This window comes from Leucoraja erinacea, chromosome 31 (genome assembly GCF_028641065.1).
Source record: "Leucoraja erinacea ecotype New England chromosome 31, Leri_hhj_1, whole genome shotgun sequence".
NCBI lineage: Eukaryota > Metazoa > Chordata > Chondrichthyes > Rajiformes > Rajidae > Leucoraja > Leucoraja erinaceus.
The window spans coordinates 10139684-10154255 of NC_073407.1; the positions used below are offsets into that span (position 1 = coordinate 10139684).

Consider the following 14572-nt stretch of genomic DNA (forward strand, 5'->3'; position numbering starts at 1 on the left):
GGAAACCGAAGATCTCGGAGAAAACCCACATGGTCATTGGGAGCACGTTCAAACTCCGTAAAAACAGCACCAGTAGTCGGGATCGAACCCGGGTCTCTGGCGCTGCAAGTACTGTAAGGCAGCAACTCTACCGCTGCACCATCATGTCGCCCTGTGTGGCAATGAATTCCACCACCCTCTGACTAAAGAAATCCCTTGCATTCTCCTCAATCAGCCCACAGGTGTATCTATGCACTATATAACATTCTCCATCTTTTCAACCAGCAGTGTATCCATCCTCCCCTCCAATAAAGACACAAAGGGCTGGAGTAACCCAGTGGGTCGGCCAGCACCCCTAGAGAACATGGATAGGTGATGTATTGTGTCATAACCCTTCTTTAGACAGCCCTGCAATACATCCCAACCACTCGCTGGGTGAGGCAGCTTCTGAATTCCTCATTGGGTTTCCTGGTGGGTAGCTCCCAGTTGCACTCTTCCACTTCAAATGGAGACATTCTCTATGCACCTCCACTTCTCCAATTTCAATTAATATCCCCCACTGCACCCCATCTCGTTCCCCTGCCCTTCTCACCCCTATGCAAACCTGTCTCTCACACCAAAATCTGATGAAAGATAGTTCAAAGGTCTCCAATGAGCTAGATGGTAGGATGGCACAACAACCTTGGACGGATCAGTTACCTGATACCAGCTGGGAAGAAACTTATCTTCAGCTCCAGCTCCATCGATGTTAGGCCGCAGATCGACTGGAGCTACGACCTGGAAAACAATCGCATCTCCGTCAAGGTAAGAGATTGAAAAAAGGTTTCCCCCTCCCTCTCCTCCCCCTCCTCCCCCTCCCCCCTCCACATAAAACAAATCGGAGAACATTTACACAAACTGTTAAAACACACTAAAAATACCAAAAAAAAGACTAATAAACAGAGACTGTTGGCGAGGCTGCCAATTGTGCGGTGCTCTTGGTGGTGATACATATTCAAGCGAGAGATTTAACTCTCAGGGTTAAAGGAATGAAGGTATATGGGGAAGAAGCAGGAACGGGGTACAGATTTTAGATGATCATCCATGATCATATTGAATGGCGGTGCTGGCTCGAAGGGCTGAATGGGCTACTCCTGGACCTATTTTCTATGTTTCTATCCTTGACTTGAACCACCAACCCTTTACTAGACCTCGAACGCTGGCATGATCTCCTAGCCGACCCAACCTTGACCGCCGCCACCCTCATTGACTGCCTGCCCGATCTCCTTGACGGCTCCGACACAGAGTCCCTCCATGGGAAATCCGCTGCCCGGCTTCTCCGCAGCCTCCTACAGAGGATATTGAGAGCAGAGGACCTTGGTGCTTCTGTCCACAGTCTACAGTTTAACTTGGCGATACGGCGTAGAAACAGGCCCTGCCGCCCCATGAGTCCACGCCGACCAACGCTCACAGGTAAACTAGTTCTATCCTACACACAATTTACAGAAGCCAATTTTGAAATCTATGTGAAAGGAATCCGGAGCACCTAGAGAAAACCCACGTGGTCACAGGGAAAAAGGTGCAAACTCTGTACAGACAGCAGCTGTAGTCACGATCGAATCTGGGCCTCTGGCACCGTTGGGCAGCAACTATACCGCTGCGCCACTGTGCCACCCAGTTTCTTCAAGGTAACGTGATGGATGAAAAACTGTGACCGAAAAAATCTTATTTAAAAAACAAAGGAATAGTAAAAAAAATCCTGACTCATCTCGGACTCAGAATTGGAGGAGTGCAGGGAAACCGGCGAGGTTTGTCAGCTGGAAGAACCGGAGCGATTCAGGAGATGTAATCAGTGAGATGTGATTTAGACAGATTGTCAACTTTTGGTCTTGCCTCCAGAAGTATACATGAAAATAGAAACCTTTCAATGTGATGTGTGTGTGTGTGTGTGTATAAATGTATAATCAGCCAAGAAAGGATAAATATGAACACAAGACCCAGAAAGGCTCAGACAATTAGCCCAAATATTTCAGCAAGGATCAAAGATGGAAAACAAAGAACACATGACACAAAATATTTGGCGGGAACCTTGTGGACCTTTCTCGCAATGTTTTCAAGCATTTCCTTAATTGAGGTAGGGAATATGATCTTTGCAATATCGTTGAAGAAGCACAATTTAAAACCACATTTTCCCTCTTTGCGTTTTCTCTGTAGTCATTCCAGCTCTGCCTGACTCTGATGTCCTTCATACAGTAAGTTGAAGATATTTCTTAAACACAAAATGTCCCAGCGATGGATGAGGCCTGTGTACAAGTGATGGGCCTGTACCAGAGGAAGAAGGTTATCTGGCCTAAAATCTGGCTTTAGATCCTTATTGTGCTAAGGCACTGGTTGGATTTTCTGGGCCTGGTGTTTCCACACCATGTTAACCTCTTCCCAGCATTGCCGCCTATCGTCAGTAAGGACAATGGGCCAAGACTCGGCCCAGACACTGGGGTTACTGCCTCAAGTGGCTGCTTGATGGGCGGCGCAGGGTCTGTGGGCTGAAGGTCCTGTTTCTCTGCTGTTTGACTCTTGTGACAAATTGAACCCGTTGGTAAAACTGCAGTAAGAATTACTGCTCAGTGAATGGCCCCTATCAAATCTCGAAGAGAGCACAACAACTCGAGGTAAGGTCCCTCGTGGAATGCTCTGACGATATCTCTCCTCTATTTCCCAGCCCCATTTCACCTCGGCCACCAGCCTCTTCTCCCCTCTCCCATCAGGCAAAAGGTATAGAAGTGTGAAAACGCACACCTCCAGATTCACGGACAGTTTCTTCCTAGCTGTCATCAGGCAACTGAATCATCCAACCAAAGATCCTATAGCGGAGCAAGATGGATCACTCCTGCTAAATGCGATGGGCTGACGTATAGTACGTAACGGAGCGGAACGTGGGCCTTTTTTTCATCCATTTCCGTAACCCGACTCGCAGTGTAATCAACGTTGCGGGGGAACAGTTTGTGTTAATAAATTAAAATTATGAAAATGAGGAGAAGATTTTTACCAATTCACTTTTATTTTTATGAGGATGTTTCCGTAACCGGCTTCCGTCTCCACACTATAATCCTACGGGATCTTTGGTGCGGAGATGGAAGGGGGTTACGGAAATGGGGCCTTAAATTACCCATGAATCTGCCCATGACCGTACCAGGTCTTTTTCGTCGAGTGGACTATCTTGCTCGCTATAGGATCTTTGTGTCCAACCACAACCAGAGAGCAGTCCTGAACTATTATTAACCATATAACCATATAACAATTACAGCACGGAAACAGGCCATCTCGACCCTTCTAGTCCGTGCCGAACACATATTCTCCCCTAGTCCCATATACCTGCGCTCAGATATATGGGACTAGGGGAGACTATGTGTTCGGCACGGCAAAGGATTATTCACCTTAGTGGTGACCCTCGGAACATTTTGATCGGACTTTGCTGCTTGCACTAAACATTATTCCCTGACCATGTGTCTGTACATTGTGAATGGCTCAATTGTAATCATGTATTGTCTTTCCACTGACTGGTTAGCACACGACAAAAGGTTTTCACTGTGCCTCGGTACACGTGACAATAAACTGAACAGGATCTTAGGGGAAAAAGTCACTTTAGGAATCGCTCACCTTGAGAAATGATTTCCTTTCTGTTTTGACCTGCGCACGTGGGTTCTGCTCCACTTCTATAGAATAGTGCCGTCTACTGTCAGCTCTGGACAAGCCACCGTCTGTAACAGCCTTCCTGATAATGCACTCATTCAGAAACTTGTCTAAGTGAGGCCAGAGGGTGTCCAGTCTGCATGGGAAGACAAGTGACTAATGCAGACTGAAGAAAAACTGTGAAAAATGTAAACAATAATAGCCGAAGCAACAAATTGGTGGTTGCATTTAATATTAGGCATTACGGGATTCCATATTTGCATCAAGCCTAATTTTTACATAATTCAATTACTAACAAAATCCTACAGATGTGAACAAGCTGTCTCCTGTCTGGTGCCAATATAGACAAGGATTTTTAATTTTTTTTTGCTGTGAAATGTTTACAATAATTGTAATTGAATACATATTGCAACAGGAAAGCATGGAGTGTGCATGATGAAAGAGTGGGGCTTTGGCTAATGAAGACGGAGAAGGGTCTGGGTATGATTACTGATGATTTGTGGTGAATCCAAAGAATCTGGCATCATCATAGATTCGTACAGCACGGAAACAGGCCCTTCGGCCCAACTCATCCGTGTTGACCAAGATGCGCCATCCAAACTAGTGCCATTTGGCTTGTATCTCACTAGACCTTTCCTCTCTATGCACGTGTCCAATTGTGTTTACTTTACACTTTAGAGATACAGTGTGAAAACAGTCCCTTCGGTCCAATGGGTCTGCGCAGGCCAGCAGTCACTATCAGACACACTAAGGACAATAGACAATAGGTGCAGGAGTAGGCCATTCGGCCCTTTGAGCCAGCACCGCCATTCAATGTGATCATGGCTGATCATCCCCAATCAGTACCCCGTTCCTGCCTTTTCCCCATATCCCCTGACTCCGCTATTTTTAAGAGCCCTATCTAGCTCTCGCTTGAAAGCACCCAGAGAACCTGCCTCCACCACCCTCTGATGCAGAGAATTCCACACACTCATAACTCTCTGTGAGAAAAAGTGTTTCCTCGTCTCCATTCTAAATGGCTTACCCCTTATTCTTAAACTGTGGCCCCTGGTTCTGGACTCCCCCAACATCGGGAACATGTTTCCTGCTTCCAGCGTGCCCAATCTTATATGTTTCAATAAGATCTCCTCTCATCCTTCTAAACTCCAGAGTGTACAAGCCCAGCTGCTTCATTCTCTCAGCATATGACAGTCCCGCCATCCCGGGAATTAACCTTGTAAACCTACGTTACACCCCTACAAATAGCAAGAATGTCCTTCCTCAAATTAGGGGACCAAAACTGCACACAATACTCCAGGTGTGGTCTCACTAGGGCTCTGTACAACTGCAGAAGGACCTCTTTGCTCCTATACTCGACTCCTCTTGTTATAACAATTCGCAATTTCTGCGAAGCCAAACCTGTACGTCTTTGGAGTGTGGGAAGAAACCAGAGCACCTGGAGAAAACACATGCGGTCACAGGGAGAACATACAAACTGCACACAGACAGCACCCGTAGTCAGGATTGAAAGCAGGTCTCTGGCAGTGTAAGGCAGCAGCTCTACCGCTACACCACTGTGCCGTACTTACATTTTCTTTTAAACAATGTTATTGTACCTGCCTCAACTAACTCCTCTGGCAGCTTGTTCTACCCACCCGCCTCTGTGTGGAAAAAGTTGCCTCTCAGGTTCTATTACATCTTTCCCCTCTCACCTTAAACCTATACTTCTAGTTTCCCCTCATAAGTTTATACATGTCCATAAGATTAGCTCTCATTCTCCTGTGGGCTAAGGATTAAAGCCCTCGCCTTCCCAACTCCCTGTAGCTCAATCCCTCAAATCCTGGCAAAATCCTTGTATATCTTCTCTGCACTTTTCCCAGATCGAAGCTGATCAAAGTTGAAGCTGCTTTTTGAAGGCTTGCAACTCATGCCGAACATGTTATTGTCAGCTTGCCTAACACAACACAAAGAGACTGTTTAAGGGTCGCTTTTGGGTGCCTTGCCCATAATAAACGCACCAGTGCATCGGATGGGATTTAGAGAAGCAATTATAAAAAGAATGGTTCTAAATTGTCAAATAGTGGTTGCTGACAAACGGACTATCTTTTTGTAGAGAGAGGGGGAGAGAGAGAGAGAGAGAGAGAGAGAGAAGGGATTCAGATGTTTGAAGTCAAGTCAAGCCGACTATTTATTGCAGTACGTGGGGGTTCAGGCAGTACATGGGGGTTCAGGCAGTACAAATGCAGGGCAATTAATCCCAGACAGAGCGCAGGACTTAAAACTAACCAGCTGCAGAGAGGTATCGAATGTAAAAACATAGGCAGTTTTATCTCTAGTTACTCTGATAGTTTCTCTATCAGCTCCAGTTCCCCCCGGCATCCGTTACAACCCTGCCGCATTGGATGAACGTCCCTTCAAACCAGCCTTCACCTTCGTAAATTAATCCAAAACCAGGGGCGGCACAGTGGTGGAGCTGGTAGAGCTGCTCTCTCACAGTGCCAGAGACCAGGGCCAGTGCAGCCAGAGACCAGTGCCAGTGCAGCCAGAGACCAGTGCCAGTGCAGCCAGAGACCAGTGCCAGTGCAGCCAGAGACCAGTGCCAGTGCAGCCAGAGACCAGTGCCAGTGCAGCCAGAGACCAGTGCCAGTGCAGTCAGAGACCAGTGCCAGTGCAGTCAGAGACCAGTGCCAGTGCAGTCAGAGAACAGTGCCAGTGCAGCCAGAGACCAGTGCCAGTGCAGTCAGAGACCAGTGCCAGTGCAGTCAGAGACCAGTGCCAGTGCAGCCAGAGACCAGTGCCAGTGCAGTCAGAGACCAGTGCCAGTGCAGCCAGAGACCAGTGCCAGTGCAGTCAGAGACCAGTGCCAGTGCAGCCAGAGACCAGTGCCAGTGCAGCCAGAGACCAGTGCCAGTGCAGCCAGAGACCAGTGCCAGTGCCAGAGACCAGTGCCAGTGCAGCCAGAGACCAGTGCCAGTGCAGCCAGAGACCAGTGCCAGTGCAGCGCAGTTCAATCCTGACCTCGGGTGCTGTCTGTGTGGGGTTTGCACGTTCGCTCTGCAGTGGGGCTTTCCTCTGGGTGCTCCGGTTTCCTCCCACATCCCAAAGACGTGCGGGTTGGTAGGTTAATTGTGCCTCTTTGAATTGCCCCTTGTGTGTAGGGAGTGGACATACAGTGAAAGTGCTGGAGGAACCCAGCGGGTCAGGCAACATCTCGGATGCAATGGACAGACGACATTTCGGGTCAAGACTATTTATCTGTTTCGGGTTTTTAAATATCTACGGGACTCACCCCCCCCCACCCCCCACCCCCCACCCCCCACCGCCTCTGTGGCAAGCAGTTACAACTAGTTGTGTTTAGTTTAGTTTAGAGATACATCGCGGAAAGGACAATTTACATTTATACTAAGCCAATTAACCTACAAACAAAGAGTGTGGGGGTGGTCAGGTGTCGTGGGGGGGGGGGGGGGGGGTCAGGTGCCGGTGGGGGTGATCGTGGTGCCGGTGCAGCACGGTCAGTGACTCTGGGTGTGTGGAGGGACCAGACTGTCCCCAACTCTGCGGGAGCTGATGGGGATATTGCCGGTTTTTCTTCCCCGTGTGTCCGCTGCCCGGAGCCGCGGCCCCGCTCCACCCGTCCCCGTGTGTGGGCGCTGCTGACCCACAGCCCGTGACAGTGCGGCCGCACAGGGGAAGATGGGTGGAGGGTGGCCGTGGCCGGAATGCGCTGACCCTAGGGGGGAGAGTGGGGGCTGTCCCGAGGGATGCGCTCCTTCAGCCGCTTACACCTTGGTGCTCGGGTTCAGAGCAAAGATATTATTAGAGCATTTGGTTCAGAGCGCTCAGTCACCCTCCACAATTATTTACAGCGCAAAAATTGACCATTTTGGCGGTTTTTAACAGGTAAAAAAGTACGCATTTTGTGTGTTAACAATGTATGCCGGAGGCTGGCATGTCCTCCAGAAGGAATGAGCTGCTCCGTGCATCACGCCCTTTGATCCGATGACCTTACGTGCAACCCCCCTACAGCTCAGGTACTCGAGTCCTGGCAACATCCTCGTAAATCGTCTCTGCACCCTTTGCAACAGAACGACGTTTGCACGGTCGTTCACAAATGTATCTCTTTAACTACTCTCCCAATTTTCCAGCGTATCCATCGGTGGAGCTTTCTTGTGCAAAGTTGCCAGGCTGGCATTCTGATGCTGCAAATTGAGACATCCGAAGCGCAATGTGGAATGCAGATGACTGGGGTATTGTAATTAATTCATTTTGAATGTTAATCAGCAACAGGGAGTACAGATGATTCTCCCCAATCAGCCCTCAGACGCACTTTGATCAAACATCTGAGAGGCAGAAGAATTAAACGAAGCACCGAGCGATGGCTTTAGAAATGGGATGTGTTGGCACTTTGGACGCTCCTCCAGCTGAATATTGGCAGGCCATGGGGTTGAATGACGTGGAGGACTTTGCTGTTCTTCTCAGTCTTCAGACGGACTGGCGCCATCGAGATAAAGGAGAGCATGCAGTTTTATAATTGGTATTTCAGGTCCAGAACCATTGCAAATAGAACTTTGGGTGGCAGAGAAGGTGAGGAGGGGGGGATGGGTGGAACTATTGGACAAAAAGCAGCTTACATCATCAAAGACCCACAACACCCTGGCCACACTCTCATCTCGTTGCCACTATTGGGAACTTTGGACTTTAGAGATACAGCACGGAAACAAGCCCTTTGGCCCACCCAGTCGGCTCCGACAAGCGTACACTAGCACAATCCTACACACTAGGGACAGTTTATACTTTACAGAAGTCAATTGATCTGCAAACGTGCACATCTTTGGGATGTGGGAGGAAACAGAAGCATCTGGTGTCACCTTAAAGGAGGAACAGGAGCCCTAAAACTATGACCTCCAGGTTCAAGAACGGCTTCTTCCTATCAAGCATCAAGCATCCTGCACAACCCTAACCACAACCCTTCCTCGGCACTGATCTACCGTGGAATTTGTTTAGGTTGCGCAACGTGCATCGGTTTGTACTATTATGGTCTGGTTAGCTTGCATGGTGAAGGATCCAGCCCCAAAACGTCATCTGTCCATTCCCACCACGGATGGGTGGCTCAGCAGTCGAGTTGCTGCCTTACAGCGCCAGAGACCCGGGGTCCATTCTGACCAAAGATTATAGAGGAATATAATATCTATATAGAGTTCCTCTATAATCTTTGATTCTGACTACAGGTGCTGTCTGTACAGAGTTTGTACATTCTCCCTGTGACCGCGTGGGTTTTCTCCGGGTGCTCTGGTTTCCTCCCAGATCCGAAAGACGTGCGGGTTTGCCGGTTAATTGCCGTATATAAATTGTCCCGTGGTGTGCAGGGAGTGGATGAGAAAACGTGATAAGATAGAATGAGTGTGATTAGCGGTCGGCGTGGGCTGAAGGGCCTGTTTCCCAGCTGTATCTTTCTATCAATCCACATTAAGGGGAGTAAATCGCCAAAGAATAATAAAAAGTGAGTGCCTTTATTGTCTTTAAACAGCCCACCAGCTGAAGGAAATAAAGGAATAAATATTTACAAGTGAAGTGTGAATTAGAAGATATCGCCTGGCGTTTTGCTGCTGCTGAAGTGTATTTTTCTGGGCCAGCGCTCTGTGAGTCTTTCCGTTGTTTCCTGTCATTGTCAGCACAGTGGCGGTGACCCCTGCCTTCCTCTGTGTCCCTCAGGGGGCAGCCGGCCACGAGCCTCAGCGGCCACACCCCGGGCCGAGCAGGGCCCAGGGGGTCAGGCGTATCCGTCAGACGCTTCCTCCGCCACAGACCACACCTGGAAAAGCCACGGAGGAAGCCACTTATCTCCACCGCAATCCCTTCCAGCCTTGTCACATTGTGCCGTCGCCAGTGAGCCTTGTACGTCCGTCTGCAGTAAGGATTCAGATTCAGATTCAATTTTAATTGTCATTGTCAGTGTACAGTACAGAGACAACGAAATGCATTTAGCATCTCCCTTGAAGAGCGACATAGCAAACGATTTGAATAAAAAATAAATAATAAGTGTCCGGGGGGGTGATTGGCAGTCACCGAGGTACGTTGTTTAGTAGAGTGACAGCCGCCGGAAAGAAGCTGTTCCTCGACCTGCTGGTTCGGCAACGGAGAGACCTGTAGCGCCTCCCGGATGGTAGGAGGGTAAACAGTCCATGGTTGGGGTGAGAGCAGTCCTTGGCGATGCTGAGCGCCCTCCGCAGACAGCGATTGCTTTGGACAGACTCAATGGAGGGGAGCGTGGAACCGGTGATGCGTTGGGCAATTTTCACCACCCTCTGCAATGCCTTCCGGTCGGAGACAGAGCAGTTGCCATACCATACTGTGATGCAGTTGGTAAGGATGCTCTCGATGGTGCAGCGGTAGAAGTTCACCAGGATCTGAGGATTAATATCCTCGCTCGGCTTAGTTTAGAGATACAGCGTGGAAACGGGCCCACCGAGTCCGCAGCGGCCAGCACTATCGCTACCAGCGACCAGTGCTATCCTCCACACTAGGGACAATTTGCAGAAGCCAAATACCCCACTAACCTGTACACCTTTGGAATGTGGGAGGAAACCGGATTGCCCGGGGGGAAAACCCACGCGGTCACAGGAAGAACGTGCGAACTCCGTACAGGCAGCAACCGAGGTCAGGATCAAAGCTGGGTCTCTGCTGCTGTGAGGCAGCAAATGTTCCACTGCGCCACTGTGCTGCCCACAGCATGCCACAGTTGCTCCAGTAACTGAGACTGCTGTAATACATTGTCAGAACTGAGCTATACACAAGTCAGGCACCCTGTGCAGAAAGATAGACACAAAAGGCTGAAGTAACTAAGCGGGTCAGACAGTATCTCTGGAGAAAAGGAATGGAGAGTCAAGAACATTTATTGCCATGGTGACGTTTCGGGTCGAGACCCTTCTTCAGACTGCTCCTGGCACCCTGTCGCTCTTTCCCCTACATCCAATGTACATCCTTCTTCAGTAAGCGTTGAAGTGGAAAAGGTTTGTTGCCAGCTCTGGGAGAAAATGTGTAACGTTGCACGCATCCCAAGAATGACCTCAATTCAGACGCATTCTCATGTTTCTGAGCAGTTGTTAAAGGCTTGTACATTCTCCCTTTACGGTCTGTAAACCACACATACCCCCCACCCTTAGACCCAGATAAACCACCTCACCTTCAAAAGCACACTCCAGTTCTCTTTTATTACATACATTGTTTGTGTAATTGCTCCTACAACTTCTGCTGGAGATCAGAGATTCCCCTTCTCACCACACATTATTTTCAAAACATTACATGTGGCATAGACAATCATCACGTCATACAGTCCTTCAGTGACAGAGCACGGTAAACAAGCCCTTCAACATAATCTGGCCATGCCGTCCAAGAGTCCCCATCTACACTGGTCCCACCAGCCCGCATTGGCACCATATCCCTCTAAACCTTTCCTATTCACCTACCTGTCCAGGTGTCTTTTAAATATTGTTATAGTTTTAAATGTTGCTGTAGTTGAATATTTAGTTTAGTTTATTGTCACGCATATCAAGGTACAGTGAAAAGTTGTTGCATGCTATCCAGTCAGACTATACGTGATTCCAATTAAGCCGCCCACAGTGCACAGATATAGGATAAAGGGAATAACGTTTAGTGCAAGATAAAGTCCAATAAATGTGTAGGAATGACTGCAGATGCTGGTTTAAACCGAAGATAGACACAAAAGGCTGGTGTAACTCAGTGGAATAGGCAGCATCTCGGGAGAGAAGGAATGGGTGACGTTTCAAGTCGCCTGTCCCGCTGAGTTACTCCAGCTTTTTGTGTCCAAGTGCGAGTAAATGCTGTATAGTAGAATGTTATGCATGGCAGTTTGGAATACATTAGAAGATGACTTAACCCAAGTGGGAGTTTGGTGTAAGAATAGAACTCCTTCTGCATGTTGCAATATAATTATTGTTGGCTAAAGCACTCAACACTGAGCTGTGTGCTCTCGTGAGACATATCCAATTTTGTTAGCACCTTTGCTCCAGTTAGCTCAGTGAGATGCAGTGTAGTACATTGTGCTTACTATCCACAGCTTGCTTGAGAGTGACTTGCCACTGCCTTAGATTCTCACTGACTAACCTGGTTTTGATACCATAATCAGCATGGTTCAATAACTCACCACGACTCCATTCTGCACCCAGTTCCAGTGCAGAAGGAAGCAGTGGCACCTTGAGTTAAACTGGTTTAAAACCTGGTTTAAAATAAGGAGCGCAGAAAAGTGCAGAACAAGAACAGGCCCTTCGGCCCACAATATCCATGCCCAACATAATGCCAAGGTAAACTAATCTTCTCCTCCAATATCCATGTCCTTCCATTCCTGTCCAACTCTGTGCCAATCTTAAAGTCTCTCAAACACCACAATTGAATCTGCCTCCACCACCACCCCTGGCAGGCTGCCAACATTTCTAAAGGATCGCATGCAGTCAGATTCATTTAACTTGGCATCATTTTTGGCATGGACATTGTGGGCCGAAGGTCCTGTTGTTGCGTAACACGGCTGCTCAGGAAAAGCTTCAATTGTCAGGTCAGAAAGGGAGCAGACGGGGGTGGAGGTTAAGAATTAATGTTAAACAAAACTATACTTGAGATCATCTCTGCTGAGCATCTGTTGGCAAAGCCGATCATAGGCTTCATGTTATTGACTCTCAATCCCAGACCCATTCCAATGTGTCTGCCTATCACACTGCTGAACAGTCCACTCAGAAGCTAAGGGCATCGTCCTGATCTCCCAACCTACCTCATTGTGGGCAAGAACTTTTTCTCTGTAACTTATAATGCTATAACACTACATTATCATATGTTTTTCTTTGTATTACCTATAGTACTTGTGTATGGATTGATTGTACTCATGTATAGCACATGATTTGACTGCAAAGCATGCAAACAATGTTTAAGAAGGATCTGCAGATGCTGGAAAATCGAAGGTAGACAAAAATCAAAAATGCTGGAGAAACTCAGCAGGTGAGGCAGCATCTATGGAGCAAAGGAAATAGGCAATGTTTCTGGCCAAAACCCTTCTTCAGACTGATGGGGGATGGGAAGAAGAGAGGAAGAGGTGGAGCCAGTGGGCCGAGGGAGTGCTGAGAAGGGGAAGAGAAAGTAAGGACTACCTGAAATTGGAGAAGTCAATGTTCATACCACTGGGATGCAAACTGCCCAAGCGAAATATGAGGTGCTGCTCCGCCAATTTATGGTGGTCCTCACTCTGGCCATGGAGGCCGAGGACAGAAAGGTCGGATTCGGAATGGGAGGGTGAGTTGTAGTGTTGAGCCACCGGGAGATCAGGTTGGTTATTGCGGACCGAGCGGAGGTGATCGGCGAAGCGATCCCCAAGCCTACGCTTGGTCTCACCGATGTAGAGCAGCTGACGTCTTGAACCACACCTGGAACACACCTCTGCCACACCTGAAAAGACGGCTTGGGTCCTTAAATGGAGTCAAGGGAGGAGGTAAAGCGACAAGTGTAACATTTCTTGCGGTTGCAAGGGAAATTGTCCGGAAAGGGGATGGTTTGGGTGGGAAGGGACGAATTGACCAGGAAGTTACGGAGGGAGCAGTCTCTGCGGTAAGCAGACAGGGGAGGAGATGGGAAGATGTGGCAAGTGATGGGGTCACGTTGGAGGTGGCACAAATGACGGAGGATTATTTGTTGTACGTGACTGCTGGTAGGATGGATGGTGAGGAGAAGGGGGACTCTGCCCTTGTTGTGAGTGGGAGGATGGGGAGTGAGAGTAGAGTCACGGAGTAAAGAGACCCTGGTGAGAGCCTCATCTATGGTAGAGGAGGGGAACCCCCGTTCCCTGAAGAATGAGGACATCTCCGATGCCCTGGTGTGGAATACCTCATCCTGGGTGCAGATGCGGCGTAGACGGAGGAATTTGGAGTAGGGGATAGAGTCCTTACGGGAAGCAGGGTGGGAAGAAGTGTAGTCCAGTTAGTTTGGGCCTTGAATGTAGTCCAGGGGGGAGGTAAAATGACAAGTGGAGCTTGGGTCCTTGAATGGAGTCAAGGGGGGAGGTAAAGCGATAATGTTTTTCACTGCATCTCGATACTTGAAGCTTGAAATGAGTTGATGGTGAAAATGTAAACTTTTACCTTGCCATTGGTAATCGGAAAACAAAAATAAATTTAAGAAAATTCTGTAAAAAAACTTTAGGTTCAGCTGACTGAAAAATCTGCCTCGGCAAACCAGTTCTAAACTAACTCTAAATAAAAATCAAATAAAATTAGGTAAGAGATCCTTCTTGTGTTGCCAATGGTCAATTAAATACCCTGGTACAAGTAAACCTCAATTAATGGCTGAACTTTCAAACCATTTTCTTTCTAGATCAATTTGGCATCCTTGGCTATGACTAGTGTCCAAATAAATATCCATATAATTCAATTCAGCTCACTGTAGCGTGTGCCTCTCAGTGATGTCATGCAGCAACAACTTCAAATGGAGATTCGTTTGCAAATTAAATCACTCCAAATATTTGAGCTCTTTTGAAGCAGTTGAGCTGAAATTTGACTCCGAGAAACAGTCCATGTATACTCGCTGGGGCTATAAAGCAGCAGGCATTCGCTGTCACAGGCAAACGTACAGGGAGCAACAAAAAAAAGCGAATCCAAAATTTCCTAGCTAATTTTATTTGATATTTATTTGTCATTAGTTTGGAACTGGTTGCTGAGACATAATTTTTCAGTTAAGAAATCGCAAGTGAAGCAAGGATGAGGTGTATGTGTGGAAGGGTTTTTTAAAATATTACATTTGGCTTAACTGCAAAGAAGTGTGCACGTGATCACCAGCAGACAATGGAAACAAAATGCTGGAGTAAATCAGCAGGTAAGGGTGGCACAGTGGCACAGCGGTAGAGTTGCTGCCTTACAGCACCAGAGACCCAGATTCAATCCAGACTACA

The 14572-nt window shown here is 47.9% G+C and overlaps 1 protein-coding gene across 1 annotated transcript in view; it reads left to right on the forward strand.

Annotated features, from left to right (window-relative positions):
- The first annotated feature begins 5841 nt into the window (after positions 1–5841).
- The window catches only part of mrrf (mitochondrial ribosome recycling factor), a 197392-nt gene continuing 188661 nt past the window's right edge, over positions 5842–14572 (forward strand). The window contains exon 1 of the mRNA XM_055659896.1: positions 5842–5852. The gene's annotated coding sequence lies outside the window, so the exon portion shown is untranslated. The remainder of the gene's footprint in view (positions 5853–14572) is intronic.